General features: G+C 47.0%; 1 long non-coding RNA gene across 1 annotated transcript in view; it reads left to right on the top strand.

Annotated features, from left to right (window-relative positions):
- Window positions 1-303: 303 nt before the first annotated feature.
- The window catches only part of LOC138567132 (uncharacterized), a 307,846-nt gene continuing 281,628 nt past the window's right edge, over window positions 304-26,521 (top strand). Inside the window, exon 1 of the long non-coding RNA XR_011302108.1 lies at window positions 304-655. This is a non-coding gene — a long non-coding RNA (uncharacterized lncRNA). The remainder of the gene's footprint in view (window positions 656-26,521) is intronic.

Genomic DNA, 26,521 nt, shown 5'->3' with positions numbered 1-26,521 from the left:
CATAGCCGACTGTCTTAGGCCTCCAGCAGCCAGCTGATTGGCTGCCGGGCCTACCTCTTGCCCCATTGGCCGCCGGCAGGCGAAGCCGGCCCCCTCATTCCGGGGCTCATGAGAGGACAATTCCAGCACTTGACCTGTGCCAGCACAGCAGTTCCCACCACCCACCAGAGGAGCAGGAGCTCCGGACCATGTCCCTGCAGGAGCAGAGGACCAACGAGGGCATCAGCTGTCCCCAGGCCCAAGCGCAGCATTTTCGGTAAGCGCTCAAATCACGCCGAAATCCGCCCGCAAAATACGCATCTTGCCCGCGCTCCAGCATTAATTAATATTAATGCAATCTCGATTGTGGAGGCTCTGCCCACACTGCTCCACACCTGAAGCCTGCTACTTGACCCATTTGCCGCCATTGTAGCCCACGAGGCTCTCCCCCACTCCAAGATGGCCGCCCCCTCAAAGCTGCATCCATAGCCGACTGTCTTAGGCCTCCAGCAGCCAGCTGATTGGCTGCCGGGCCTACCTCTTGCCCCATTGGCCGCCGGCAGGCGAAGCCGGCCCCCTCATTCCAAGGCCCATGAGAGGCAAGGCCAGCACCTGTTTTGTGCCTGTTCGGTGCCGTGGCTGCCGTCTGCCAGACCCCCTGGCTCTCTTCACAAAGGTACATTTACTCCTATTGACAGCCCATCCTCTGACTGCTCTTGCCGATCTATAATCGTATTTGGCCTACATATGATCGCTCTGACTAGCCCAGAGGCACCCTGCACCCAGACTTGCATTTAGCCTGTCCCTGATTGCATTTAGCCTGCCTATAACTGCATTTAGCCTGTCCCTGATTGCATTTAGCCTGCCTATAACTGCATTTAGCCTGTCCCTGATTGCATTTAGCCTGCCTATAACTGCATTTAGCCTGTCCCTGATTGCATTTAGCCTGCCTATAACTGCATTTAGCCTGTCCCTGATTGCATTTAGCCTGTCCCTGATTGCATTTAGCCTGCCTATAACTGCATTTAGCCTGTCCCTGATTGCATTTAGCCTGCCTATAACTGCATTTAGCCTGTCCCTGATTGCATTTAGCCTGCCTATAACTGCATTTAGCCTGTCCCTGATTGCATTTAGCCTGTCCCTGATTGCATTTAGCCTGCCTATAACTGCATTTAGCCTGTCCCTGATTGCATTTAGCCTGCCTATAACTGCATTTAGCCTGTCCCTGATTGCATTTAGCCTGTCCCTGATTGCATTTAGCCTGCCTATAACTGCATTTAGCCTGTCCCTGATTGCATTTAGCCTGTCCCTGATTGCATTTAGCCTGCCTATAACTGCATTTAGCCTGTCCCTGATTGCATTTAGCCTGCCTATAACTGCATTTAGCCTGTCCCTGATTGCATTTAGCCTGTCCCTGATTGCATTTAGCCTGCCTATAACTGCATTTAGCCTGTCCCTGATTGCATTTAGCCTGCCTATAACTGCATTTAGCCTGTCCCTGATTGCATTTAGCCTGCCTATAACTGCATTTAGCCTGTCCCTGATTGCATTTAGCCTGCCTATAACTGCATTTAGCCTGTCCCTGATTGCATTTAGCCTGTCCCTGATTGCATTTAGCCTGCCTATAACTGCATTTAGCCTGTCCCTGATTGCATTTAGCCTGTCCCTGATTGCATTTAGCCTGCCTATAACTGCATTTAGCCTGTCCCTGATTGCATTTAGCCTGTCCCTGATTGCATTTAGCCTGCCTATAACTGCATTTAGCCTGTCCCTGATTGCATTTAGCCTACATAGGACTGCGCTGTCTAACCTAGAGGTACCTGACTCCCGCAAACCAACTGTTCGTGCCCAAAACTAAGTTAGAATGATACTAACTCTTATTTACCTGTCAGCCTTTTGGACCACAATGCCAAAAATAAAACAGCAACCGAGGCCTACACCACAGGGCATACCGCCCGTGGATGAAGGACTCTTAACTCCCCCACTAGAGCCCAGCCATCAACCTTCACATTTACCTATTACCCACCAATTGCTAACATACCTCCCCTGTGACACTGCAAGTAGAAACGCAAAAATACGCTCAAGATTACCTAAAATTTACGAACCACTAGCTAGACTCAACACCTCTTGCAACAGAAGTAACACCAACATCCGAAACACTCCTCCTATAAAAACTGACCCCCATCGCAATAACCGCCCAAATAAGCAGACCAATGCTAACAATAGCCTACCTAAAAAGAAAAGCAATGCCACCCAGGCCATAGCAAAGCCGAACCTCCAACTGAAGTGCGCCCTTATTAATGCCAGATCACTAATAGCACACGCGACCGAAATTGCTGATCTCATTCAAATAGGTGACTATGACATCCTCGCCATAACAGAAACTTGGCTGCACCAAGCTGCAGGACCTGCCATAATGCTTGCCCTACCACATAATTACACCATACTTAGAGAAGATAGAGTCAACTCTCGAGGAGGTGGCCTAGCTATTATTGCTAAAAATAATCTCACCCTAAAAATTGAATCAAGTTCAACGACTAACTCCTGCGAATCATTAACTGCTAAACTTCTCGCATCTCCCTCTCATTCTATTAATATCCACCTTATCTATAGACCACCTGGCCCTATTGGCACGTTTGAGGAGGACATCTCCACGATCCTCTCAAACAACCTAAAAACTTCATCCCAAGTTATCCTTCTGGGAGACCTAAACCTAGGCTACAACGACCCTAAAGACCTGCAAGCAACTAATGTCACTAATATCATCTCAGAACTAGGCTTCTCCCAAAAAATCCTACAACCCACACACGAAAAAGGCCGTATACTTGACTGGGTTGCTGACTATAACTGCAATACTACGATTGTCGACATCAAACCACAAATTTGGACAGATCATGCACTGATAACCTTCCTCCTAAATGTTAACTTGACCATACCTACTGAAATTGTTCTGGCTCCCCCCCTGCCAACCAGAAACAAAAAACTTATAACTACAGAAAAACTGCTACCACTCATCCTCCCCAGACTAAACTCTCTACCTGACTCATCGGACACCTCATCACTAGTAAATGAATTCAACTCTTCTATGGCTACAGCTCTAGATACTATTGCCCCACTGAAACTCAGAAAGAGTAAGCCCAGAGCCCACCTAAACACCTGGTTTACTCCTCACCTCAAATCTCTAAGACTTGAAAAACGTAAATGTGAATCTGCTTGGCGATTAGCCCCAACAGAGACAAATAAAATTACACTCATCAATGCCTCCAAGATTTATAAAAACGAAATAAAGAAAGCAAAAAGAGAGAACTTCAACAACAGAATACTGCAGGCCAAATCTGGTACGAAGGAACTATTCCTTATACTAAAGGAACTAGAAAACCCTATTCCTGTCCAGGATAACTGTGATAAAAATAAAACATGGTGCTCGAACATCCAAAAAGCACTAAATGACAAAATTGCCACACTCCAAACAAAAATTGAGATAAAGAAACAGAACATTCCACCCTCAACTAACCTAAGAGGCAAACTACCAACTAGCACTAAACTAAACCATATATTTAACTTCTCGAAAGTAACCATACTTGAAACCGAAAAGATAATACTTTCACTCAAGCCATCCAATTGCCGAGGTGACCTATGCCCAGCCCAACTAATAAAAGACATGGCCAGAGACCTCTCACCATTCATTTCTAAGCTTATTAATGCCTCCTTTGCTTCAGGCACTATTCCAGATAACCTCAAGCAATCTTGGGTCCTCCCCCTTCTAAAAAAACAAACATTGGACCCATCCATCCCGACTAACTACAGGCCTATCACAACGGTACCGTTCCTGTTAAAAATCCTCGACAGGGTAGCCTACCTGCAGATCCAAAAACACCTGGAGCTGCACAACCTTTTAGGCACAAGACAATCAGGTTTTAGACCTCAGCATGGAACTGAAACCGCACTCATCGATCTTAAAACTCAGGTCGATGAGCTGAGAGATTCCGGAAAGATGGCCTTACTCCTCTTACTGGACCTCTCCGCAGCCTTCGACCTAGTGGATCATGAAGTGCTATGCACCCACCTAGAAACAGCTGCCCACTTCTCCACGCATGCCATCGCATGGATCAAATCTTTCCTAACCGGTAGAACTATGAGAGTCTTCTCTACTTCTGCTGCTGCAGACCCAGTATCCATCACATGTGGAGTCCCACAAGGTTCTTGTGTCTCCCCCACTATGTACAACATCTTCACGAAGCCCTTGTTCGATGATCTAGATAATCTGGGTGTCACCTACACTAACTATGCGGATGACACTCAGATTCTCATACCACTCTCAGGGGATTATGAACAAGATTTGGCCTTGGTGAACAAGATTTATCTCATCATTCAGGCATGGATGGCCACCCACGGGCTATGCCTGAATGATGACAAAACTGAACTCATCATACTGGGGAACACACAAAACATCAAAAGACTAAAAGAAGAATACTCATCCTTCGTCATAGACGGTAACACTATCAAGGTGGCAAAAGTGGTAAAAACACTAGGGTTCTACCTTGATTCCCACCTCTCCCTAACCAAACAGGTGAGCGCAATGGCATCCAGCACCGCATATACCTGCAAGCTGATCAGAGCCGCAAAACCATACCTATCCACTGCCAACTGCCTAACCCTTGCCCGAGCATTAGTGCTGTCGAAATTGGACTATTGTAACGCTCTATATATAGGAGCCAACAAACACACGGTGCAAAAGATTCAAACACTACAAAACAATGCCCTTAGGGCTGCCTTAGGAATTCCAAAAAGGGAGCATATTTCAGAAGCTAGAAGACAATCTAACTGGCTCTCCACAGCGGACAAAATCAAACTTAAGACAGCTTCTCTAACCTTCAAAAGCATCAACTATCTAGCACCTAAATACCTAGCCGCTAGATTCAACAGAAAAATCTCCACTAGACCCACCAGAGAAGCATACTCTAACCAGTTAATGATACCCCCATTCAAACTAAGTACGGCCGGAGGAAACAGCTTCCCGGTCAAAGCTGCCCAGCTTTGGAACTCCCTCCCGCCCGGCCTGAGATCCCCCCAATCCTACGCTCTCTTCAGATCCAACTGTATCAATTGGATCAAAGAAAATGACCGATAGTCCATTACCACTGCTCTACAAACGTACTATGTACATAATTATATATCCTCTTTCTCCCTACTGCATATTTCCTGCTTATATTATGTTACATGTATATACCATGGCCTGCATTATGTAATTTTTACTATGTATAATCACTATTTGTAATCATATGTAACCTGTAAAGTTTAAAGTATCCTTGAACAACGCGCCCGGTTACCCTCGGGTCTGGTGCGCGATATAAATAATAAACTCAACTCAACTCAACTCAACTCATCCCTGGGCACCAATATGCCTCCCTCACTCCCCGTTTTGAGGAATCTCTCTCTAAGTGTCCTCCATGGGCAATTTCTAAAATGCAAGTCCTCATCCTCGTTGGAGTACCATTATCTCTCACCTGCACAATACATTACCATCCATCCACAATTCGTTATTGACCTGTTCAAACTGCATTCCAACACCGCAGGCCCCTTTAGGCCAGCTACACTCCAATAGCTGACAAACCTTAAGCAACTCAGCATCCGCTGCACTCTCCTCAGACCATCTTGCAGAATCCAAATTTCCTTCCTGGCCCACCTGCGCAACCATGCACAACTCTACTTCGTCAATCTCCTGCCCTTCTAGTGGAAGTCGAGACAAACAGTCCGCCACCACGTTACATGGACATATCAGTGAAAAATGTAATCCTTGCATGGCAGGAGCTCATCTATTAATCCTGGGAGAACCTCTGACACTCTTTCCACTCAACGCATGAACCAGCAGTGAGGGGCACACCCCACCGAAAAAATGTAAAATGATTATTGGCCCACAGTGGAGTCATTTTTCTCAGCTTCCTGTAAAGCTCGAGAGGCACACGTAATAACAAATTCCTTGCCCTCTTGCAGCTCCTAGCCATACTATGCAAGCATCAGTCATCAAATATGTTTTGCAACAGGGATTGAACATGCTAAGTGTGCGGGCACCCAAAATACTCTTCCTGATTGGCGTGAATGCTTTCTGACATTCCACATTGACGTCAAACTTAGCACACTTCTTCAACAATCCCCTTAACGGAGCACACATGGAGGCAAACCCGTCGATACATTTTGAGTAATACTCTGCTAAACCCAAGAACGCTCTCAATGCATCCTTGTTTTGAGGCGCTGGGGCTTGTAACACAGGTCCACCGAACTGGTTTTAGGTCTGATGCCTCTCCAATCTATGAACTTTTCCCAGGTAGGATACCTCTGTCATTCCAAATTTACATGTTTCTTTCTTAACTGTCAGCTATATTTGATGCAAAATACTCAACACCTTACATACACATTTCTCGTGGCACCCTAGGTCTGGCACGAATACCAGAATATCATCCTGGAAACACTTTACAAACTCTAAACCCTTGAACAGCTTTTCCATCACGCGCTGGAAAACAGCTGCAGCTGAGGCCAGGCCAAATGGCATTCTCTTAATAAGCCCCAAAAGGCGTAACAAAGGAAGCCAGGGCCCTTGAGTCAAGGTGCAAAACAATCTGGTGATAAGCATTAGACCTGGGGTGCACAACATACGGCCCGTGCGCCACATGCGGACAGCGATATTGTGCTTTGTGGCCCCCGTGGGTAGGACTTTCATAATGAAGTGCGTCCCACTTCAAACAATGTAAAAGAAAGCGGGTTTCTCTTCATTATGAAAGTCATTCTAGCCGGGAGCATTGCTGGGATTGGCGTCCATAGAGGGGGGCAAATGCCCCTCCATTGGCTGCTTTGTCCCCCCCAAATTGATGCCCGCCCTCCCAAAGCCCCTCCACCCCCAGCCAAGAACTATTTTTAGGGGTCTTAAAGGTACACTTTTGTCCCAGCCGGCATTCATGCGTTTGCAGGCAATATTTGCCCGGCCTGTGTTCTTTCTTCTGGCCTGAAAGGGACACCACAGGAATGAATGGGCCATGAATATCACTGGGGTGGGGGCCATCACTGTTAAAAGAAGGCTACCTACATGGCGGGGACACTATTGTTTTCCAAATGTGCCGCTTACACTTGTCTAGAAAAAAACTAAAGATATTTCCAAACGGATACATGCTTCTTAAACTTACATTCACTAGTTTTCTTTAAAATGTGTTTACTTTTTTCCCTTCCTGTATAAAGCTGTTATATGCTTGTCAAACTGCTTAATCACAAATAAATGTTTCTATTATGCCAATTAGGAAATTAAACTGTCGGTTCATTGCTTTTTACAATGGGGGCAGAAATTCCTCCACCCTCGCCCTGAATATAAGCAAACCACCAGTCCCATCCATCACCTGGCCGAACTAGCACTTTTTTTTATAAGGAAATGCAAAAAGTCATAAGATTTGCCGCCAGTTTTAAATATATAACATCTTAGAAACAGGCACTAAACCTGCTGAGCTACCCTGGTAGCCTTCTATGGTATGGCATGTATTTGGCCAAGTCATAGAGGTCCCCTAATGTGTGGGGTGCATTTCAATTGAAAGAGTTGGATTGGCAAAGTCACAGAGGGCCCCCCAATGTGTGCGGCCCATTTCAATTGCAAGAGTTGGATTGGCCAAGTCATAGAGGATCCCCCAATGTATGGTGTCCAGGTCAATTGCAAGAGGGGGAAGGCCCAAATACAGAGCCTCATCATTACCCCTTCCCTTCCAGGCTTGCTGCCTACACAGCTCTTGTTCACATGTGGGACAACTGGCTCGCTGTGTCGTGTGCATGCTACTGGGGTGCGAGGGAGTGTCTGTGCTCACATTGTGGGGGATATATTCAAGCTCAGTAACAACTCAGTTTTTCTTCTGGGTTTAGTACACAATTTTACCAACACCAGTGCTGTAAAGCATATAAGCAGTAAAGAAAAAAAAACTATATCTGTTATATTTTCTTTCCATGGCCTGTGCACACCACCTTTGTATGCTGTTTCAGAGCAAAGTATTGGAAAGAGAACATCAATTAATTGGCGGATGACGAAGCAATGTTGTCAGTGTGATTGGGGGATGCAAATTTAAAGGTTTTAATTTTCGTTTAAAAACAAAATGTTTGATGGTGTTCTATGCTGCCGGTGGCCTCCCAGTCTGCCCACACTGCAATTAAGTAAAGTACAATGGGTTGGAGGCTGGCTTCTCTTCTATGATCCAGATGCAAAGCTTCCTCATGTAGTCATTAATGTCCGACTTCTAAAGAGGAAATGTGAAACCGCCTGGAACTACTCCCCTCAGATGAGAACAAATCCAAGCTATCTAAAATCTCTTCCCAATACAAAAATGAAATCTGCTTGGCTAAACGTAACTCCTATAATGAACGTATCTCTAACGCCAATTCCAGTATGAAGGAATTATTTATCATACTAAAAGAATTAGAGCCTCCTATCCCTACACCTGATATCTGCACCAAAAATAAAACATGGTGCTCAGATATTCGACAGGCACTTTCCAATAAAGTAGCTACTCTCCAGAACAAGATAGCCCCCAAAAAAGCATCCCTTAACTCGCCATCACAACTGAACAATTTAAACCTCTCCACTAGTGAAATACCTTCTGACCGTCCCGCCAGATTCCATTTCACTAAAACTTCCATACTCATGGTAGAAAAAGTAATTCTATCACTCAAGCCTTCCAATTGCCAAGGCGATCCTTACCCAGCTCAGATTATAGAAGATGCCACAAGAGATTTTGCCCCTTTTATCTCTAAACTGATCAATGCCTCCTTCGCATCTGGCACCATCCCCACCAACCTGAAGCAATCTTGGGTACTCCCACTGTTAAAGAAGCGAACCCTAGATCCACTTATACCTACCAATTACCGTCCTATCACAATGGTACCCTTCTTGCTCAAAATGCTTGACAAGGTTGTTTACACCCAGAACCAAAAATATTTGGAACTCCATAAGCTCCTGGAAGCAAGACAATCAGGATTCCGCCCCCTACATGTGACAGAAACTGCCCTCATTGACTTAAAAACTCAGGTCGATGAGCTAAGAGACAAAGGCAAAACAGCCCTCCTCCTACTGTTAGACCTCTCAGCCGCATTTGACCTCGTGGATCACAAGGTCTTATGCAGCCACCTGGACTCGGCAGCCCACTTCTCCACAGAGGCTATTAGAAGGATAGAATCTTTTTTGAGTGATAGACCATGAGGGTCTTCTCCCCCTCAGCAGCAGCTGACCCTCGCCTATCACGTGTGGTGTCCCGCAGGGCTCCTGTGTCTCCCCTACATTATACAATATATTAGCCAAGCCCCTATTCGATTATCTGGACCTTCTGGGTATCACCTACACTAACTATCCAGATGATACTCAGATTCTCCTCCCACTTTCCGGGGATTATGACAGGCATGGATGGCTACTCACAGTCTATGCCTGAATGATGACAAGACTAGACTGAGCTCATCATCCTGGGCACCCAGCTTAACCTTAAGAAATTAGGTCAGGAGTATTCATCATTCTCCATTGACGGGATCCTTATCAAGGTAGCGAAGAGGTAAAGACCATTGGCTTCTACCTCGACTCTACCCTCTCCTTCGACACACAAGTGAAATCAATGGCCTCTGCCACTGCTTACACGTGCAAGCTCATCAGGACTGGCAAACCTTTCCTATCTAATGCCAGCTGCTTGATCTTAGCCAGAGCTCTAATACTTTCTAGGCTAGATTATTTAGATTATTATCTTGACATCAGCGCCAATAAAGCCATTATTCAGACGATACAAATCCTTCAAAACAATGCCATAAGAGCTGCACTTGGTGTGAACAGAAGAGTACACATTTCTGCGACTAGGCGCCAAAACAACTGGCTCTTGACCCATAATAAAATCCTCCTAAAAACTGCATCCCTCACCCAGAAAGCATTAAATAATGCTTCCCCCAGCTATCTCACGGATAGACTACATAGAAGAACATCCACCAGACCCATGAGACCCAGCAATGCCAACTGCCTTACTGTACTCAGATTCAGACTCACAAAGGCTGGCGGTAGCAGCTTTCCCGTGAAAGTAGCCAAACTTGGGAACTCCCGGCCACACCCTCTCAGAGAAGATCAACCGTACTTGAACTTCAGACGTAATTACATTACCTTTCTCAAATCTACAGATCTTTAGGATTTATTGCTGCACTACTCATACTTAGGATGTATGTGTATATTCCATCAAAGTATTTCTTGATACCTGCCCTCGGTATTTTTGTATCCTTCCTGTTTACAACTTGCATATATGTTTTACCTTGCCCATATCCTGTAACTTTGTAAGATTTGCACTCTTGTGCTGCGCTCTGATACCTCCTGGTCTGGTACGCATTAGAAATAAATAAACAAACAAACAAACAATGTGGGCGGATCACTCATCAGACACTTCTGCACAATTCTTTTCACCTGCAGGACAGCAAGTTCTGTTAGGTTATTGCTGCCGAGGGAGCGGGATGATTTGGTTCTCATACTATGGATAACATGTTCAGGCCCAGGGGCAAATCAGTTTTTCTTCTGGCTTGGTAATAATGTGTACTTACACCAGTGCTGTGAAGTATGTTAATAAGCACTAGAAAAACAGTTTTCGTTAATAAATGTGCCACGGAATTGAAAGCAGAAATATTAATAAAGACATGCAGTACACCTCAAAATGCCCGTTTGTTCCCCCACATACTTACTAAAAATGCCTGTGGGGGGTTGTAAATTCATCATATGCCCCGCTCCTGGGTACCCCACACGAACAATCTGCCCCCCTGTAGACAGCCTGTTAGGTACATTCGGCCCTCCAGCAAAACTAGTTGTGCACCCCTGCATTAGTCAGATCAATCGTCGAGGAGCACTTAGCACCAAGCAACAGGGAGATCATTTGCTGCACCTTAGGTAAGGGATGTCAGTCCATCCAAATGTTGTTGAGAGACCTGAGGTCTACACACATCCTTATGTTGCCGCCTGTCTCCCTTCTGCGCAATTACCACAGGGGACGGCCATTCTGCTGCTTCTGTTGGTTCAATCACATAATTCTTACAGAGTTTGTCATGCTCCACTTTTAGCTTTTCACTCAACAATAAGGATACAGCATGAACTTTGTGCACTACTGGTTTCGTGCCCATTTTCAAACTGTTTTTGTAACAAAACTCCTTCCAACAACCAAACTGTGCAGCCAACACACCACGATACTGTTGGCTCACATCTTGCCCACAAACATCATGGGTTCCGGGGCATTTGGCTTTACGATCATTTGTAAATCATTCTGGTGTCTCCGGCTAAGCAGCAACACTCCTTTACCTGCCACATTCCTCTGATGGCTCCATCTTTGTATGCAATTCCTAAGGGCTTTAATCCCAGAATGTTGATGGTGCACAGCCTTTTTCCCTGGGACATATATTAGGAGCATCCAAGTCATACACAGTAAATCCCAACACCTCCAAAGCATCCATTCCCACTATGGTGTATTTGGAGTCAGAACCCAGCATCATCCTTAATTCACAACCATCAATTTGTACTTCACACCATGGAGCATCTACTCTATCATTACTTGCAATAAGTAAATCACTGACTCCTTCTTGGAATACCTTTTCCTCCTCTACATATCTCACATCACTCCTACTCCTACACACTTATGTTCATCCTTGCAGCTTGTGCCCAAGTCCCTTGGGAGGGACCAGATCTGCCCTGGTCCCTTGTGGCAGAGAAAGGAGCATGTGTCGGGAAGGTCTTTGGAGACCTGCTGTCCACAGCGTTCACTTCGCCCCTAAAAGTGTTCAGAGCTGCCGAGTAGGCCAAGGATTGCTCAGCTAGCTTGACCATGGAAATGGCCTGGTCGAGGGAAATATCCTTTATCATCAATAACCGTTCCTGTAGTTTCGTGTCCACAGTACACCTGACAATCTGGTCATGTGGGAGACCGTCAGAATGCCATATTCGCAATTGTTCATCAATCCACATAGGGCCACCACAAATATGCCCACTCTGTCTCCTGGATGTTGGGAAAGAGAAAAAAACAAATGTTGCTTCATCACAATGTTCACATAGGGCCCACATTGTGCCAGAAGCGCCTTCTACGCAGTCTGGTAAACATCTCTGCCTTAATTAGAGGTGCAGTGAACTTGTAATGAGCCTCATTATATTCATTGGAATCATTGGAGTTGGAGTCAAATATATCTGGAGAGCCACAAAGGGTAGAGAAGGAGTAACAAATCCTTGATAGTGGAAATAACACGATATCCCTTACAGGGCGAGAAAAGCCACCATATCCTTCAAGTAGTGGGAAGGAGCTATATCCTCTATAGGTGAACTGTGGCACAATATACGGGAATCAGAAAGAAGTGAACCAGGCAGTTGGGCGCTATATCCCTGTAAATGTGAGTTTAGGCCAATAGGTGGGTAGGTGTCCCTGACACTGTGTCCTATCTTAAGAAGCTGAGAATTAGTAGTATTCTCTTGAAAATCCATTTCCTTATACTTTTTGATTTACCCCCATTCAGTTGCTGCTGTTTTAGACCAATTTGTGTTATATTGCAGATGGAATCATAGTCCCTATAAGGGTTTATCCCATTTTGGATCCTTGGGACTCTGTTGAGTAGAACTTGGGGGAGACCCTTATCCTCCACAAGAAGAGGAACCTTTTCCCTTTAACACAGGGGTCTGCATCCTGCGGCTCGCCAGATGTTTGGCAATACGACTCCCGTGATACCTCATCATTCACTAATCTGACTAGGGCTGATGATACTTGTATTCCAAAACATCTGGTGAGCTGTAGGTTGCAGGCCCTCGCTTTAATATTTGACACACTGCAAAACTATTAAGTTAGGCCAGTCCCAGGGAGGGAATTCCGTCTAGGATAAACTCCTTAGTCCCTGTAGGCGTTTATCCCAAACACTTCCTGATTGCAAGTAAGGTTTGAACCCTTAGTGCTCGAGTCACATGTTTTCTAATTCTGCCACACTTCTTTCAAGACATGGTCACTTCCTTGGTCAGCTTGAAGGCACACTCAGGGCATGATGGTCGAGTTGAGTCCTCGGATGTCCCATTTGAAGAGCAGAGGTATATGACTCTGGTAGTCACCCCCTTTAAGCCTCATAGATAAGGGTTCTCTTCTGAGGCCTCTCCAACTTCTCCTGTAGAGTGCCTTGGTCATTGTCACGCACCTTAGTTCCCCGCACTCTAAGTCCCAGAATGCACCTCTCCATCCTGTCACGTATCCTAGGGTACAAAACCCAAAGCCCCAGCATGCCCCAGTTTTGCACGCAATCCCTCCATCCACTCCTGCACGACTTCATACCTCCCGGCAGCAACAGAATGTCCCCTCAGCTCGTTCACAGGCGAGTGTGCGCTCTCGGGTAGCCTGAACGCCGCAGGACCGGCATTGTTTCTGTGGATTGCGCCCCTTCCTGCACTGGCAACTACCTTGGCATATGTCAACACGCCGAGCAGGGCTTCGCGTTACCATGGGTTCACGCATTGCAGCCTCTAATGTGACACGGAAACAGTGGTCAGGTGACACGGAACAAGTTTAAAAGGACTGAGTATTCATTATCCCGCGCTTCACAGCTGTTCTTGCTTATTGTTTGGCGTCTGCTGCTATATTCTGTTTTCTGGACTTCACGGACCACGGACTACGGACCACGCTTACCAGACTGCATCTTCTTTCTCCTTCTGGATTTGGCGACGACTTGGTGATATTGGAACTTTCGACTATGGCTCAGTTTAAAGGACTTCTTCTTGGATTCTGCTTTTGGACTCTACGTTGTGTTACCTGGATTTTGGAACTATACAGTAGTCTTGCCACAAAGAGTGCTGGCTTTCTGCAAGTCATTTTCCTGGGGCATCCAGTGAATCCATAAGGGCTGCTGCCGCTGATTCATCTTGCTGCTCCTTTCACTGAGAGTACATGGTTTCGCATTCCCATTCCATTGGTTTTTCCAGTGATCCTTCAGTCCACTCTACCGCCACGCCCTGGTAAGGATTCTCTGTTATCAATTCCTTTGGTTTGCTATCTAGTTCTTGCATTGCTGAATGCCATATGTAATTGCGTGTTTCCTTTGCAGTGGCTATCTGGGATCTCCTGCGTTCCTGTACCTACCTACCACCTGTGGCCTCAAAGACTGAACAGCGAGTCATTATATATTCTCTGTTCGGTACTTGGGGATGGAGGTTTCTTTAATCCTCGCGACAATCAAGCCTTGACAGTTACAGAGCCCTTCTGTAAGACATTTCCTTTCCAGCTTTTCCCCAAAATACTGGTGCGAAGCTTGCAGTATTGTATGACTAGTGGGGGTCTTCAATCCCAATCAGAGGTGAGCCTTTGTCCAAGCACACATAATCCGGGCCAATTAGTGCTAGGCATCATCACTCAAAATCCAAGTGTTTTCCAGGGCTGTACAGGGATGTCGATAGCAATGAGAAATACAGGCAGTGACAAGCACTCTACATAACTGTATCAGTGCTGGCGTTGCAGCAAATGGGGCAGGCAGAGCCATGACCATATATAGGCAGATGTGTATCCTCATACAGTACATCACAGGACACAAACACCCTGGTGAGATTGTTCACCTGTTCACCAAAGGCATGGCGAAAACTCACTTATAGTAAAACACTGTGTTCCACTGTAATCCACGATCCACCAATCGAGCCAGGTAGATGGTAAACTCTACTTTTGCCGACCTACACTTTCGTCTAATGACTTTTCAACAAATTTGTTACCACTTTATTTTGCCGCAAAATACAGAAGCTAAATTAGGGTAAATTGTATAGAAGGGAGGCAGTTGAGGGATTAAGGGGTGTGTGCAGGCGGTTGAGCGGTGAGTGCACACCGTACTTTTTGCAGCAGAAAAAGTGGTTAAATAGGTTTTAAAAACTTGCCGAGAGTGTCGGTGGGGAAAATTAATTCGGCAGACCTTCACAGAACCGCGTACACAGGGGCGGTTCTTGGAGAACTGTTGTCTTTACTCCAGTGGCCAGCCACCATGGATGTCCCCAATGAGAAGCTTTGTGTATGTTCCATTTCACAGCCCAAACTGTGAGCCCTCAAACCACTCAGATGTTAGGCCTCCGAGGAGAGCTGTCTCATCAATCTCACTGCCGCACACTCCCTCAGGGCAAAGGCCCACACACAGCATCTACTTCCTCTACTCCCTGCAGCCCCATTGACATCCCCTGCGATCATACGTACTGCGGGTAAACCCGCCATTAGGAATGGAAGTAAAGAATCTCCTCTGTCAATGCTGAAGAAAGCACCCTGACAGAGGTCATTATCCCCTTGGGGAGAACACCGGCGGCCCGGGCCAAGCAAGCGTCCTAGAGCTGATGAGAAAAGTGGCCATTCAAAGCACCGCCTAGCCCGACCCCGTCACAGTCCTTCAGCACAGTCCTACCCCTTCGTACATCCTTTGGCACAGTCCCTCTCCTTCATCATAGTCCTTCTCCTTCTTCAGCCCTTCATCACTGCCCTTCTCATTTATCATTTGTTCATTACAGCCCTTCTCCTTCACCACAGTCCTTTTCTTTTGAGACAATCCTTCATTATAGTCCTTTTTCATCCTTCATCACAGTCCTTTTAATTTTTCATAGTTCTTCTCTTTTCGCACAGTCCCCTCCATCACAGTCCTTTGCCACAGTACTTCTCCTTTACCAGAGTCCTTGTCCTTCATCATGGTCCTTCTCACTCGTCAGACTTTCTCCATCTTCATAGTCCTCCACCTTCATCATAGACCTTCTGCTTCGCCATAGGCATTCATCACAGTTCTTTGTTTCAGTCCTCCTCTTTCACAGTCCTCTTTTATCACAGTCTTCCTTTGTCACAGTCCTTTCTCACATTCCTTCTCCTTCATCATAGCCCCTCTCCACCATAGTCCTAGTTGGGATATGGTCCGGAGGAAAGGTCATGGGTGTTTGCTGGTCAGTCCTTCTATATTGCAATCTTTCTTTGTCACAGTCCTTCCTTTGTCAGTCCTGTATGACAGTCCTTATCCTTCTTCATAGTCCTTTGCCTTCTTCACAGCCCTTCTCCATTGCAGTCCTTCTCCTGACTCACAGTCCTTCATCACACCCCTTCTCTTTTGTCTTAGTCCTTCTCTTTTGTTACAGTCCTTCTTCTATATAGTTATTCTCCGTCATCACACCCCTTCAACTTTGTCAAAATCCTAATCTTTTGTCATAAACCTTCATCACAGTTCTAGTCACAGTCCTATGTCAGTCCTTCACCCTCATCAAGGTGCTTGTCCTTCATCACTCATCAGTCCTTCATCAGTCACCTTCAACAGTCCTTCATTACAACCTTCTTCGCAACAATCATTCTCCTTTGTCAGCACATCACATGCCTTCTCCTTCATCAGTCCATCGTCACAGTCTTTCTTTGTGACAGTCCTTCTCCTTCATCAAAGTCCATATCTTTCAGCACAGTCCTACGTTAGAGTCATATTCATTTGTTATAATCCTTGTCCTTCGATGTGTCAGATGTTCTTCTATGCCACGGTCCTTCTCCTTTACATTCCTTCTCCACTGTAACCAGGGCGCCAGATAATATTTTGAAGGGGGAGAATGTTACTCCTTATTTTTTGAAGTTGGGAGCAAACTGATTCTTACGGGAATAAAAAGGTATTCCCATTCACAAAGGGGGATTCGTTTGGGCAGATTACATGATACGTATCTCCCAAACAAATATCTTTTGGTAATCCATACTTCTTTTCAAATTAAAAAGTTGCATTTCTTATGGCACTGCTCTTCTGGTGATACAAACATATCAGTGGAACTGTGTGGGTGGTTGCAGGGGGAAAATCTTGCAAGTCTGTTTCCTGTGTTTTGCTGAGAGTATTGTTATTCCCCATTTTATTTAGCTGGGAAAGGTTTCCTGTTTTTTAAGGAGTAAAAGTGGCTGGTATGCCACTTATCTGTAGGACCGATTGTTGCAGGCCTTCGTTACAGTCCATCTCCTTTGTCGCTCCGTCATCACAGTCCTGCATGATAAACGTTCTCCTTCCCCACAGGTCTCCTCCGTTGACACAGCCCTTCTCCTTGGTCCATCCCTTCTCCAATAGTCTCCAGACACAGTTTCTCAGTTACTCACAGTCTCCCACTCCACTTATCGCTTCATCTAACTTTTCTTCTCCATATGTCCCCCTTTGTCTCTCTCTCTCTTTCGCTTGCTAGGCCTGTCTCTCTTTATCGTCACTCTACTGTGTAGCAAAAGCCTTTGGAATATACTACAACACAATATCACAGAATTATACATAATAAATATAATAAAATACTAAAACAAGAGCATTACACATTACAAATGTCCTAAAACCCTCACGCCCCTTTCTTGCAGCTTTCCCCTTCTCTGTCTTACCAAGATCCACAAATCTAGGGAGCAATGGCCCTTCTTTAATGCCAGGCTGCAGTGAGATAGTGGCCCACTACTTCTGTTGCCCTCTCATCTTCAGTGGATGCACAGTATTGCAGCCTCCTAACATGATTTAATATTATTTGACCCACAGAGGGATATGATCCCCTGCCATCTCCATCTGCAATATTGCGAGTATGAGAGTAATACGTTCACCACAGTCTCCAATGGTCGTATTAGCACATTCACAAAGTCCAGCACTAGATGCCTTATCCCAATAAGCAGTAAGAAAGACGAAGGGTGATATCCTAGGGTAAACCGATACGCTTTCTGGCCTCCTTTGGTATAATTGGGCCACACCCCCATATGCATTTATGCTTTAAATACCAGGACAGCATGGCACGGTTGTCCAGGTTACCCAACATCTCCTCTCTTCTCACAACCCAACATCTCTCCATCACCTCCCTAAGGAATTCCAAGCAATCATAGTGGGGAAACTCCCACAGGGATTGGGAGCCGGGCGCATACAAAGTTCTCTTCAGCTATGGGATCTTCATACAAGCATCCAAGCCTGAAATATCCTTCAGTGTGGCATGATATATGCCGGCCTTTGGGTTACCACATGGCCTAATACTATATGCAATTGACAAGAGGGCAATACGATCAGTGATGGGACATGGCCTGGTCTCTAAGTGTAAGGGTCCAGCCAGAGAGCTTTACTGCATAAAGAAGGAACTTTCATCCATATTCACAGTGGCACATGGAGCATACGTACAAATCTCTATAAATCTGTGAAGGAGAATCCCCCCAAACCTCCTTTGAACCTCAAAAAGCAGATTGACCCAATGTATTGCCACACCTTTCCCTCTGCGACCCACTAGCTGTTTGATTATCCAAGGACACCCAGGCAGTCAAAGTCAGATACCACCTCTAAGCATCTACGATTTACACACATCTCCTCAAGGGGGTGTAGCTAGGCCCATCCCAACTGCCTTTTTCTGTTGCGTTTGTTAATGAACAGCTTGTTGTAAATTCAGCAATGCCAAAAGGCACACAGTAGTTTATGCATTCTGTGTGAGTGAGTAGCACTGATTGCCCTCAAATAGCAGAGCTGAATGTCTTTACATTCTACCCTGGGCACATCCAGGGGCTGGCCAATCAGGCAATTTTCTGAATCATTCTGAAATAGTAGGGTGCAAGCCAGCACACACCTATGTCTATCTCCCATCTCTATAGACAATGCCTTCATTAATTCTCCATTCAGGCCGTAGCTGACTCTTGCTACATCACCACCGTGAAGCGCCTCCCATATTCCCATGTACCCTTCCCCCAGGTCGCCCCCCTTCAGTGACCACAACAACCCTTTATTCCCTGAGCCAGATCGACACATCTTTCACCCTCTTTCCCTTTATCTTGCGGGAGAGATTGGTGCCAGTGGCGGGATGGTAATAGCACAAGAGAAGGATATGAGAGAATGGTTGATTTGTGTAAGGTGGCTAGATGCTGAAAGCATAAAATATGAGGTAATATACAAGTATCCATGCTAAAACAACTCCCATCCCGTAGCCTGCATATCCGTGTATAGTATTTTTATATGTTGCAACTGGGTGGGCTGACTTGGTTGGAGGGTTTGAGGTATGCATGGAACTTAAGCTCTGTTATTAGCTGTGATACTTGCAGGAAAGGACCGGGTAGAGCGCCTGCGCCAGTTGGTAAAAAAGTAAATGGTACAGCATGAATGCTGATGAAAGGTTTCTCAGCCGGAAAACAGCGTGTGGCATTCAGGCCATCATATCTTCCTTACATCAGTTACAAATTGAATGGATAAAAGGAATTGGGGTTGAAAGACCGAGCTAGAAATGTTCAAGGGAGAAAAGACTGAAGGTTATTTTTTCGAAATAATTTTCAGTCTTTTCTCCCCTGAACATTACTGACATGGCCCACACCCCTACTCACACCCTCAACCCCCTACTTACCTTGCGTTCCGACTCGCTGTGTCCCTTCAATGCCTGTTCCCTTTCACTAATTATCGTGAACTGGCGCCACAGGGTCCTTTCCTTTTTTGTTTTGGGACAGCTGCGGGGGTGTCCCCTCCGACCCCCGTTCACAATATAGTGAGCAAGGGTGGGGGGGGCAGCCCCACATCTCCCAGCAACGAATGTGTGATCTGGTCGAACTTTTCGGCCGTTCAGATTTTTCAAACGGCCGAAATTCAGCCAAATCACGCAGTCAGTGACCCTCATTACGACCTTGGCGGTAAGTAACGGTCATTACCGGCATGGCGCAATTAGCGTGTCCGTGCTGGCCAGATACCGCTAAAAGCGGCACATTACGACATCTCAGGCACGAGCATTGCGCCATGCCGGTAATGTAATCACTGCCATGCCGGTAAAGTCCTAAAAACGCCACTTACCGGCATCAGATGCCGTGCAAATAGTACGTCCGCCACCCTAGCTATCGATATTAGTGGTTACCGCTAATAGCGGTGACCGCAAATAGCGGGAACCGCAATTAGCGGTGACCGCAAATAAGCGGATCCGGAAGTTGCATCACCGCACAGGAACGGGAAAGAGCATGGCGGCCATCTTTAAAAACACAATCCATTGCCATCCTCTTCAACCAGTGGACACCTGACCCCCACAACCTCTACAAACCTTCTCCTACACCCATCAATCATCAGAATGCCTAAAGTTCTGAAAAAAAACGAAGATCGGCTGCGGCAGGAGCGCTTTTCTAGGGAGGAGCTAAATATGTTGGCTGAAACCCTACAAGAGCATGCCGATGTAGTATTCTCAACAGAGATGAACAGACCGGCGATCATGAGGAAGAAGGCCATATGGGCCATGGTAGCCCAGAGGGTCAGTGCAGTTGGCACAACACCCCGAAATTCAAGACAGTGCAGAAAAAGGTGGGATGATCTACGTCTCCGCGTCAGGAGTATACTGGCACCAAATAGAAATCTGGGCATGGCGACTGGCGGAGGAGCTGATTCGCCCATCAAAATGCAGCCGTGGGAGGAGATATGTGCCGCAACCATAGGCACAGAGAGCATAGAGGGGGTCGAGATATGGAGAGAGGAGCCCCGACATCAGGCGACGCATGTAGGTGCCTTAAATCCAGCCATGCAAAACTCACTCAAGACCAGATTTTTGGGGAGTGCAATGATGCCTAACAGGGTCAACACGACACATTAGCAGAATACTGTCTACAGGCAGCGCTGACCTCCACCTTGTACACATGCATTATGCACACCCTTTCTGTAGCCACCTACATGCCTCCATGCCTCTACCACCTAAGAGGGAGACAACCTGTATGTCACTGCCTCCAATGTGCACCATCTAGTAATCAAACTGAATGCAGCCATCTCAATGCCTGCTCAATGTCCGCAGACCCATCACTAACCCTTTCCCTCCTTTGGTCTACCACAGGCTCTCATTCGGACAGTGCCGACGAAGACACTGGCACTACACCTGCCAAGAAGGCCAGGTCCGAAGACCCAAAAGACCGTCCCTCCACCTCTGGTGCAAAAATCAAACCCCCACAGCAGCCAAAATCCACAAGCACATCACAGTCCACGGCACTGATGTGCAGCAAGTCAGGCACTACGGCGCCACCAACGACAACCAACTGCCCAGTGGTGTCTACTGAAGGCACTGGGTCTGCAGGAAGCAGCACGATTGGGGAGACTGCTGCCACCGCTGCCAGTTCAGACAATGAAGAAGGGGATGTTGTTGTGGGTCCCCCTTCATTCCCCCTACCTGTCCCCATGCAGCCAGCACGACGATGGCACACAGGAGCAATCTCCTGATAACTCATGGCCGGCCACTCCATGCCCAGTGGCAGATGTCCAGGAGGGGAGCAGCTCAATGGACATGCCAGTAGCAGCATCCACAGGCCAAAAAACACAGAACCCGATGCTTGAAATCATCACGCGGCAAGAACAACTGGCCTCCCTCTTGACACAGCATGTGGCAGAATGCGCCAGCGCAAGGGGGGAAATGCGCGATTGTGCAGAAACTGTAAAGGCAGCCATAGAATTCACCTCCAAGGATATTTGTGCTGAACTAGCCGCGGTGCGGCACGTACTCTCGGAGCTTGTTCAAACTATGAGGGACATGCGTCCTTGTGAGCAGCCCAGTTCCTCGGCTGCCAGTTCTACCCGAACCAGCCCCGTCCGCAGATCGGGCAGGAACCTGCGGCGTACAGACAGGGGTGCACCGGGTGCCGGGAGAGGGGGGGTGCCAATAGAGGCCGCCCTGTGGAACAATCCCACATGATGCACTTGAGCACAGGCATCCACAACATGTTTTGGGGAGTTGAGGGGGGAGGGGGGAGTGTGTGTGTTGGGGAGTTGAGGGGGAAGGAAGGAGTTGAAGGGGGAGGGGGGAGTGGGTGTGTTGGGGAGTTGAGGGGGGAAGGGGGAGTTGAGGGGGGAGTGGGTGTGTTCATTTAAATTTTCTATTTCAATACACTTTTTGGTTATGCACAAATCACATGTGTGGACATTGTTCATTGCGTACGTGTGCTTTATTGTTGAACAGTCCACAGTGTGCATGTCCCAGACACACCCAGTGCCCCAAGTGCCATCACCATGTGACAAGCCCCGTCCATTTGTGCTAGAAGCATTGGTTAATCAGAGTCTGACACATGGCACGTCCCTCCTGTGCATCGCTTCCTCCCTGAGGTACTGCACCATCCCCACCCTCCTAATCCTCTTCGTCAGGTGGTTGCAGTTCAGCGTCAGGGGGCAGGGGCACATTCCGTCTGATGCACATATTGTGTGGCATTACACATGCCATGACGATCTTTGCAACCTTCTCAACACGGTACAGGAGTGCCCCACCAGACCTGCAGAGGCACCGAAACCGTGCCTTCAAGTGGCCAAATGTCTGCTCAATCACCACACGGGTTTGTGTATGTGCACGATTATAGTCCTCCTCGTGCCGGTTTTGTGGGTTTCGGACTGGGGTAAGGAGCCATCTCTTCAAGGGATAGCCTGCATCACCTGTATGTGGGCAACAATGTACGTGTTAGTCATAATATCTGAATTTACCTCATCAAGTGACACCATGGCATGCATTCCTCTCATACTTAGAGCCCCATTTCAATGCCTGAATGGAGTCAGACGATGTGACTGCTATATGTGTATTCCTCTTATAGACTGTTTTGCATGCCATCAACTAGTGTGCGCAGTGGGGTTCAGTACATTGTGAGTGCCCATGCACTGTTAGTCCACAATGGTTGTTTTGGTGATCTGACAGATGTCCAGTGATATCAATGCTTTCATCCTGGCACCATTGCTGTCAGCCTCATGATGATATCTCTGAGCAATTCAGTAGGTGATATGCTATTTAGGTGGGCCTCTGTGTCAGTGTAGTGGTGTATTGATGTTTTTTACCGTCATGTGACTCCTTTTTACACAGTGATGGGGGACAGGCCTTTCAGTAGATGGTGTTTGGTGCTGTGTATTGGCTGAAGTCATTGCATGTAGCTGCATTTCGTTGAGGGTGGATGCGGTCTGATTTGGTATAGTGGACATGCAGATGGCTGTGGAATGGTTGGGACACAGCTTCATTCACATGGTAGGGCTGCTTACATCTCGCATTATGTGGTTAGGTGTGAGCTCAAGCCTGGCCTGCTTTGGGGTATGAGCTTGCACCATTCCCTCTGGTACTCGCAGCCCAGTAGAGTATGCTTTACCCCCTCTGCAATATCAGCCAGGTAGAGTATGCATCCCCCCCAATATCAGCCAGGTAGAGTATGCATCTCCCCCCCCCAACATCAGCCAGGGGGAGTATATATCTACCCCCCCCCAATTTCTGCCAGGTAGAGTATGCATCTCCCCCCCAATATCAGCCAGGTAGAGTATGCATCTCTCCCCCCCCCCAATATCAGCCAGGTAGAGTATGCATCTCCCCCCCCCACTCCAATATCAGCCAGGTAGAGTATGCATCTCTCTCCCCCCAATTTCAGCCAGGTAGAGTATGCATCTCCCCCCCCCAATATCATCCAGGTAGAGTATGCATCTCCCCCCCCCAATATCAGCCAGGTAGAGTATGCATCTCCCCCTCCCCAATACCAGCCAGGTAGAGTATGCATCTCCCCCCCCCCAATATCATCCAGGTAGAGTATGCATCTCTCTCCCCCCAATATCAGCCAGGTAGAGTATGCATCTCCCCCCCAACATCAGCCAGGTAGAGTATGCATCTACCCCCACCCCAATTTCAGCCAGGTAGAGTATGCATCCCCCCCAATATCAGCCAGGTAGAGTATGCATCCCCCCCCAATATCAGCCAGGTAGAGTATGCATCTCTCCCCCCCCCCAATATCAGCCAGGTAGAGTATGCATCTCCCCCCCCCAATATCAGCCAGGTAGAGTATGCATATCTCCCCCCCCCATATCAGCCAGGTAGAGTATGCATCTGTACCTCAATCACCTAAACACTTCACATTACCATGGCCATGACATGCGACTCACCGAGTAGCCAGGATCTCTGCCCTGCATGTCGCTCCATGTAGCGTGGTATTGTGGAGTTCTGCAGGACCATTGAATCATGGATTGATCCGGAGAATCGGGCACAACAATGTGTGATGATCCCGTTCGAGTCACATACCATTTGCACGTTGATTGAGTGGTATAGTTTACTGTTGCGGTACGCTACCTCAATGGCATGTGGGACCAACAATTCCACATGGGTGCAGTCGATGGCACCAATGCAACCAGGTATGCCGGCCAGTGCATGGAAACCAACTTTGGTGTTTGAGATCTCCTGGGCAGACTGTGGTAAAGTAATGTGGTCGTCTGTGTGCTTGAGGAGGGCGTCAAGCCCTTGGTTCAGCGTACGTGAGAATAATGATTGTGAAATGCCATGCAAGTGCCCCACTGTGTGCTGATAGGTGCCTGTAGCAAGGAAGTGGAGCACGGACACTACCTTCAGTAGCGGGGGGATGGCGGTGCGTGGTTCAATCATGCTGACAATGTCGTTGTGTATCATGGCCACGATGACTGGCTCAGATGCGTGGGATTGGGGGCTGCCTGGGTGGTGGCACTGGCTGTGCTGGTGGGGCTTGCTGGCCCTGCCTTGCCATCCTTCTCCTCCTGCGTCTCCTCTGTGCTGCCTGTTGTGCTTGTTGTTGTTGTAGCACTTCCATTGCAATGAGGTCCTCCAGCCCCAGCATTGCTAGTCCTATTGGGATCATTGTGAAGTGTGACTGGGTGTGGGAAGGGGTGGGGTGTGCTCCTTTTGTGCTTGGCCAGTCTGTATTGCCTCCACCTGTGGTGATTATGTGCACCTGTGTCACTTTGTAATACTGCACATGGCCGTTTACGGTTGGTCCGCGATGGCGGTATTAGCACCATGGCGGTATTAGCACATGGCCGTTTACAGTTAGTCCGCGATGGCGGTATTAGCACCATGGCGGTATGGTACTTTACGGCCTTCACAAGGGTGTCAAGAGCAAGTCCGCTTGACTCGTACTCATCCCCATTTTGCGCCATGCCCGTATTTACGGCGTGGGAGGTCGCGTGCCCGCGCCCTTGGCGCATTTAGCAGCACCGTTGATTACGGTGCCGCTGATAGCACTATCTCGATTCATAAACGGCCCTAGTGGTAAGGGATGTCGGTAATGCTTTACCGGCATCGTTTTTCACTTACCGCCAGGTCGTAATGAGGGCCAGTGTTTTGTTTCCTAACATTTTGGGTAAACCCTTTAAAAGGATGTTGAAGCCCTCTTTCAATGGGCATTACTGGTAAACAGGCTGCTGGGTCTTGGTACAGCGCAACATTCTTATCTTGCTGCAAACCGTTATCAAGCAGTAAATGCTGTACCAAATATGATCTCAAATAACATGTATGTCTGTATTCTATTACACAGTGGATAGTCCTACTTTTGTGCCCTTTAATAAACAAATTGTTCGAGGCGTGAGTGTCAAGAATGTGGGTGTAAAGCGGCTAGAACGATCACTTTTCCACAGTCGAGATCTTGACATTTTGGACGAGAAACACTTCACAGGTTACACAGTGAAGAGACATTAGGCATTTTGCAGTCCTGCGTGAACTGTTTTTCTCAGTTGATGCCTTGTGCAAAACCCATCAGGAAGGCCCTGCAAGTGATGGAAAGGGTACCAGCCGCAGGCCTCCTGGGCAGCAAATCCCTTTTCATTCACACTCTCTGTTTACCCCTTCAAATGGGCAGCAGTTTACTTCATTGCTGTAAAAGACACAATTAAGAGTAGCTTTTTCCTTTCAAAATCTCAGCTCTGCGTAAGCATTACTGTGGATTGCTTAATGTGCAAATGTGAACTTTATACATCACCAGTTGCGTGCCTTTGTCAAACGGTGTATACAAGCAGATCTGTTATTATAAAAGCTCTTCAGGGGTTGTGTCGGGTCATTGTAGGTTTGGTGGTGTAGTAAACATTTTGGTAAAAGTGCCAGTAAATCCGTTACTGGCACTTTTACCGCACCGCCAAACCACACGTTTGCCAGTGTGAGTCACTGATTTACCTCCAGCCAAGAGTTGGAGGTAAATCAGGCGCCCACCGGCAAAATAATACAGGTATTACTGGCACTGGTATTACCGGTGCCGATAATTCTTATAATCCGCTCCATGGAGTACAATGGGACTTCACGGAATGGGGATTTACTGCCCTTTCCAACGCCGGGATACCCGGATGTCATGCGGCAGAAACGGTAGGACAGTTTGCTGGCATCTCTGCCGAAATTACCAGCGGGATACCGGCAAACTTATAATGACCCCCTAAGTCTTGAACATAGTAAGTACTATAGGACAATTATGGAGACCCAACATTTGCTAATGTCAGGAATGAAATAATTAACCATTCCTGGCCTTTAGTCTCTTATCATGTTGCATTTTGATACCTGTATTCAGGCATTTATAATGTATACAGGAATTAAAAATGACATGCCCTAAAATTGGTAGGATTTCGAGAGAATGGCTTTAGAGCTATTTTTCTGCATAGGTTTAATAAACAATGAACTAGTGAATTTCAGTGAGGAAAATGAGCAGTGGTTTGCCTGCGATATTAGCTTTGGTGAGCTTTAGAATTGTTATATTGAGCAGATGCTTTGCATGTAGACATGTAGATGACTGGTATGGAGCGGAAGTGAAAACATGTACCTCTCCTAACCAAGCAGGTTCATCTTATGGGCCTT

The sequence above is a fragment of the Ambystoma mexicanum genome, chromosome 1p (assembly GCF_040938575.1).
Source record: "Ambystoma mexicanum isolate Mex_15411 chromosome 1p, UKY_AmexF1_1, whole genome shotgun sequence".
NCBI classification, from domain to species: domain Eukaryota; kingdom Metazoa; phylum Chordata; class Amphibia; order Caudata; family Ambystomatidae; genus Ambystoma; species Ambystoma mexicanum.
This window is presented reverse-complemented; position numbering and strand designations above follow the sequence as displayed.